Source organism: Phocoena sinus, chromosome 6 (genome assembly GCF_008692025.1).
Source record: "Phocoena sinus isolate mPhoSin1 chromosome 6, mPhoSin1.pri, whole genome shotgun sequence".
NCBI lineage: Eukaryota > Metazoa > Chordata > Mammalia > Artiodactyla > Phocoenidae > Phocoena > Phocoena sinus.
Window position 1 is genome coordinate 102,413,932 of NC_045768.1, and position 6,792 is coordinate 102,420,723.

General features: G+C 40.7%; 1 pseudogene; it reads right to left on the bottom strand.

Moving 5' to 3' along the window:
* Window positions 1-307: 307 nt before the first annotated feature.
* On the bottom strand, window positions 308-6,071 carry LOC116755054 (annotated as a pseudogene).
* Window positions 6,072-6,792: the final 721 nt, after the last annotated feature.

Here is a 6,792-nt window from a genome sequence, read left to right on the forward strand (position 1 = left end):
AAAACAAAAAGGCACAGAATAACCTTCCCTGCTGTGATTTCCATAGATGGATGCTTCTCTGGGAACCCTTTCCCCACCTCCACCCACACACCCGCCCCATACAGCTACATGTTTCATTTCAGAATATCTTGCTTCCTCCACATGTTTCAGTGCTTTCCTACCACTATAGAATTATGAACTCCAAGAATAAAGTACACAAAAAGGGGGGTGGATAATGGGAGCAGACTGTGTGACATGGTGCTCCACAGTGTGCAACATGGGGTCTAGTAGTAGGTTTCCTTCTCCACCAGCCACCAGGGCATCAGCATCACCTGATGATGACTTTTCCGACTTTGTCATATAGGAAGATGAGGAGAGAATAGGAGAAGACACTGAGCCACAAGGTAGGTTTGAGAGGATACATCCTCAAGGCAACACCCACTCCAGGGCAGTAGAAAAGGAAAGCAGCAAGGGCCATCTCTCCAAAGAGGCCAAATCCCCTCCTGGAAGACTGAATTCCTCCTGGTCTTGCAGATGACCAAGTTGGCCCACTGTGCCACCAAGATACTGACAAAGAAGGCTGTGTGGCAGGTAAAAGCCAAGATTTTCCTCTGCTTGTAGGTCCACTGCGTTCCGCAGCTGTCCTCAACATCATTGATCCAGTGGTCATCTCAGTCCCCTCAGACCCAGCAGGTGAATTGGGAGGAAGCTCTTCTCAGCCTAGGATCACAAAGTAAGTGAAGAAGCCCCCCAGGGCCTGGATCATACCAATCTGTCCATAGGCCATGCTGATCAGCTGCTTTTTCACATGTTTCTCCATTTTGGGGTTTTCGAGCTGTCTCTTCACGATGTCACTCTGAGCTAGCTCATAAGCCAGAGAGGTGGCTGGAACCATGTCCATGCCCTAGTTAATGCAGAGGATGGTGATGGTCCTCAGGGGTAGTGGGATGTTTGTAATAATGAATATCAGGAAGGGGGTGTTCCAGATAATAAATATCTGGAATGTTCTGGTTATAGTGTAGGCAACAGATTTCTTCAAGTTATCAAAGATTAGACGACCTTCCTCTACTCCAGTCACAATTGAGGCAAAATTCTCATCCAAGGAGAATCATGTCAGTAGCTTACATAGACACTTCTGAGCCTGCAATTCCCATAGTAACCCCAGTGTCCACCTTCTTCAAAGCTGAGTCATTGACACCGTCACCAGTTACAGCCATGATAGTGCCCTCTCTCTGGCAGTCTTCCTGAACAATCAGCTTCTGTTGAGGAGAGGACCTGGGAAACACAATCTCAGTATGGTACTTCAAAATGTCATCCAGCTGCTGGAAAGTCGAGTCCTTCAGATCACTTCCGTGTACCATGCAGGCACTGGCATTTCTTGGGTTCACCTGGCTCACCGGGATGATGAGGTAGGCAGAAATGTCTTCTATGGTTTCCTTGTCTTCTGAGAGGATGCCCACACCTTCGGCAATGGTTTTGGCTGTGACTGGATGGTCTTTGGTAACAAATTCATAATCTTTCAAAATAAGAAAAGAAGCACTGACTGAGATGGTTGCACTGGATTATGCTACACACCCCAAACTGAATAAATGCCGAGGAAACACGCATAAGCAGAGCATAGTCAAAATGCTGAAAAACAAAGAAATAATGAATTCTTTAAAAAGTTGGAGAAAGGGATATATTATGCACATGGGAACACAAATTCAAAAGGCCATGGACTTCTCATCAGAAACTAAATGGGCATGTAGTATTATTTCAATATGGATTTGATTTGCATTTCCTACTGATTGGTGGTATTGAGCATATAGCTCTGAGTGGATTACCTATTCATATATCTTCTTTTATAAATTCTGTGAATCTTTTTCCCATTTTTATTGAGTTTATTGTCTTATCTTTGAGAATGAAGAGTTCTATATATCTTCTGGATACAAGTCCTTTGCTAGATACTATGTATTATTAAAATAGTTTCTCCAAGTCTGTGATTTGTTTTATCATTTAACTGTGTCTTTGTAAGAGAAGTTTATAGTTTTTGTGATGTCAAATTTATTAATTCCCTTTCCTGGTTTAGACCTATTTTGTTCTATCTAAATATTTGCCCGTCCCAATGTTGTAAAGATTTTCTCTTATTTCTTCTGGAAAAAAACTATAGTTTTAGTTTTTATGATACATTATAATATTTAGGCTTATAATCCATTTTAAGTAGTTTTATGTGGCATGAGGAAATGGTCAAGGTTCATTTTGGTTCATCATCATTTTTTGAAAAAACTCTACTTTCCCCACTAAATTACCTTGGCTCTTTTGTCAAAAGGCTATTGGCCATATTTTGAGGCTTTGTTTCTAGGTTCTCTCTTATGTGTCTTTATTGATCTATATGTCAATCCTTATGCCAATACCAGTATCAAAATTTCTTTAGATTTATACTAAGCCTCGAAATTAATTAGTGAAATCCTCCAATGTTGTTCTTTTTCAGAATTGTACTGGCTATTCTAGCTCCTTTGAATATTCATCTAGGTTTTATATTCAGCTTTCAGCTTCCCAATTTCTATAAAAATAAATAAATAATAAATTTAAGAAGACTGCAGAGGTTTTGATTGGGATTACATTAAAATTACAGATCAATCTGGGGAGAACCACAATCTTAATAATATTGAGTCTCCCAGTTCACAAACATGGTTTCTCTCTCCATTTATTTACATCTTTTTAAAATTTCTCTTGGCAATATTTTGAAATTTTCATTATCAAGTCTTGTACAAATTTTATTGAATTTATCTATAACTAGTTCATGACTTGTATGCTATTAACAGTATTTTTATTTTCCAGTAGTTTATATCATATATAGAATAAAATTTTTATATTGAGTTCTTTACTCACTCACTTGTGAGTTCTAGTATCTGCGTTTGTAGCTGCCTTAAAATTTTCATCATACATATTTATGGCATCTTCCTTTAGATCCTTGAACATATAGGGTATATTAATGACAGGTTTTTTGTTAATGTCCTTGTCTTCTTATTCCATCATCTCCATCAATTCTTGGTATGTTTCTCTTTACTTATTTTTCTCCGGGTTACAGGTCATATTTTCCTCTTCACATGACCAGCAAAAATTTTTATTGGATACTGAATGCTATGAACTTTATATTATTAAATGCTAGATTTTATTGTATTCACATAGAAGGTAGTTAGATTATTTGGAGATTAGGTTTATCCTTCCAAGGTTTATTTTTAAACCTATTCAGAGTGGGTCTAGAATACTCCTGAGGTTAAAGTAACCATTTTAATGTGTTCTATGGTCTCTGCCCAATGCCCTATGTATTTAATGAGGTCTTCCCACTTTAGTTGGAACAACCAGAGTGTTCCCTATACCTATACAAGCTCTGGGCATTGTTCACCTTAAAGATTTCCAGTAATTGCTCTTTCTTCACAAGTTGTTCTTGTCTAGCTCTTTCAGGTTTTACCCTACACATGTGCAGAGTTCTCATCCAAAGATGCATGAAAACAATTATCCACATTTCTGGAGTTCTTTCTATGTATTTCTTCCTCATCTTGGGTCTTTTCCTCAGAAATTCCAGACTCTGTCCTCCCTGAACTTTGCTCTCTGTCATTTCTCGTTACAGGAGATTGCTAGGGTCTATCAGACGTTCATCGCCCTGGCCTGCAGTCCAGAAATATCTTCAAAATTTTTTTTACGTATTTTTTCCTTGTAATGGTAGGGTTCATCTCATTTGTTTCCCTCCTTTCCCTTTTCTCAGAGATTGTAATCCTGTCCTGTCTGTTCTCTTATGTATAAAAGCAGATGCTTTTATAGTAACTCTAATTTACAGATGTTCACAACAGGAGATCAGTTCTGTAACAGTTTGCTCTCTTATGCTAGCTTTTACTGACTTTGGTCAACCTCTTGTTTTTACTAGATTTGATTATATCCATCTTTAATATAGTGAAATGACACAATATTTCTACCTTTCTCAAGGTATTTAGGAATGATTAAAGACACTGAAATTAGAATCATGGCAGATTTTTAAAAGGGTACTTTCCCTGAGTGAATAATTTTTAGCTTAAAAAAGTCATAGTCTGATACTTTACACAGTCTTAATGTTTATTTTATCTGAGAATGTTAGATTCTTAGGCATTACAGGTAATTTCCTTCTCCTCTCACACCCACACTCTGGGTTTAATGCCTAACTTCTATAAGATGCTTTGCATTTTCTACTTTCTCTGTGGTATTCCTTTACCTACATTCTGCCCCCATGCAGCCATGTAATCTAGTGATGGGTTTATAAGTATCTTGAGAACCATTAGCATCCTCCACCTACTAGAAGATTATAGAAAAACCATCCATGAAGAATACTTATCCCAGAAATTGTTTGGTTTATCTTTTGATATGGGGAGTTGAGCTGTTTTCCTTCCATATACCAGGAACTGAAGATACAATTATAAGCAAAAATAGGGTCCTTGCTTTTGTGGAAATTATACTCTAATGTAAAAAATGCATTAATTATCATACAAATAAATGTATATTTGGAAGCAGTTACAATTGTTATAAGGAGAAGGAAAAGTGTACTATGAGACATTAAAACAGGAAACCCAGTCCAGTTTAGGGAACTCAGGGAAACCTCAGTGAAATAACCACTGACATGAAATCTAAGGCTTGAGTAGGAATTACATACATAGACAAAGGTAATGGTAGGGAGATGGGGTGAGAGAGTTGTTCAGGTAAAGGGAATACCGTATCGAGGGCCTAGGTTAGAAGGAGCATGGCACATTTAAACAATATGAAGAAGGCCAGTATCGCTGACACTGGACCATGAGGTTATGCTGGTGAAATAGGCAGGAACCTGGCAGTTTATGTTAAAGATATTAGTCCTTACCTTAAAATAACAGGAAAATTATTTCAGCGTTTTTAAGCAGGATAGTGATTTGATTAATCTAAGTTATAAAAAGATTATCATGATTTCAGTATGAGAGAGAGATTGAAAAGATGCAAAAATGATGGAAAGAGACTAGTTACAATGTTACTGCAGCAGCCTTGACATGAAGTAATGGGAACATGAACTCAAGACCTAACAGTGAAAAGAGAAAGCAGCAGATGGATTCAAAAGATGTCAGGAGATAAAATCAACAAGATGTGAGTTGTTATTACACACGAGAATTTTTAAAAGATCAAGGAAGAGAGAATGATGATTTCTGGGATTAACCAGGTGATGGTGTCACTTACCAAGAAGGAAAAAAAAGAAAAAACAGGGTTATGGTGTTCGGGGAGAAGAATGAGTGAAGGCTGTGAGTCCAGTTTGGCTGTGCTGAGTTGAGGATGTCCTTGATGCATCGAATTGTAGATGCCGGGTAGACAGCTGAGTAGGCGGAGCTAGAGCTCAGAAAAGAGGTTAACAAAATGGCAATTGTAGATGAGTTTGCCAATGGACACAAAACAAAGTATCTGGAGGACACTACAGTAAGCCACCCAGATCCCCTTTTAGTGAACTACTCTTTGCCCCTACTGCTAAGAGTACCATTGGCTGAGAGCCTGTCAGCTGCTTCAGGAGCTATTTTATCTGCAAAGATCATGTCATACCTATTTCCAGGTTGGCCGAAAAATATCTGAAGGACTATAAAGCCCAGAGAATCATGGCCCAACCCAGAAAAACTGAAGAGCCATTCCAGTTTCACAGTCCCCCAAATTGTTTCTGTTTGTTTGTTTTTTTTGAACACCTTTATTGGAGTATAATTGCATTACAATGGTGTGTTAGTTTCTGCTTTATAACAAACTGAATCAGCTAGAGAGTCCCCCATATTGTTGACTGAGCCTGTGACTATGATACCGAGCAGGGTTCTTGGCCTTCCCCAATCAATAGAAATTGACTAGAGGCCAAAAAAGAAGTTCAGAAAAGGCTTTACTGGGGGCCCTGCTGCAGTAAGAAGAAGGAGAACAAGTAACAGGTTCCCCTGCTCACTTGCTCCGTGAGGAAGTTGAGCTTGTTCCTTATATGGGGTGAGGGTAGGGATGTGTCCAGGGGTGGGGCTAGAGGGGTGGCTTAGGTGTTTGCTCACCCCTCTGGTGGTGTTGTGTGCAGTACCCTGCTTTTGCTCCCGACCCGCCATTCTGCTCCAGGCTCTTCAAAATTGGCAGTTGGGGAAAGAGCTACAAGATGGCGGAAGAGTAAGACATGGAGATCACCTTCCTCCCCACAAATACATCAGAAATACATCTACATGTGGAACAACTCCTACAGAAAACCAACTGAACGCTGGCAGAAGACCTCAGACCTCCCAACAGGCAAGAAACTCCCCACGTAGCTGGGTAGGGAAAAAGAAAAAAGAATAAACAGAGACGAAAGAGTAGGGACGGGACCTGCACCAGTGGGAGGGAGCTGTGAAGGAGAAAAGGTTTCCACACACTAGGAAGCCCCTTCGCGGGCGGAGACTGTGGGTGGCGGAGGGGGGAAGCTTCGCAGCCACGGAGGAGAGCAGAGCAACAGGGGTGTGGAGGGCAAAGCGGAGAGATTCCCACACAGAGGATCTGTGCTGACCGGCACTCACCAGTCCGAGAGGCTTGTCTGCTCACCCGCTGGGGCGGGCGGGGCCTGGAGTTGAGGCTCGGGCATTGGTCGGAGCGCAGGGAGAGGACTGGGGTTGGCGGCGTGAACACAGCCTGAATCGGCTAGTGCACCACGGCTGGCTGCGAGGGAGTCCGGGAAAAGGTCTGGAGCTGCCGAAGAGACAAGAGACTTTTTCTTCCTTCTTTGTTTCCTGGTGCGCCAGGAGAGGGGATCAAGAGCGCTGCTTAAAGGAGCTCCAGAGACAGGCGTGAACTGTGGCTAAA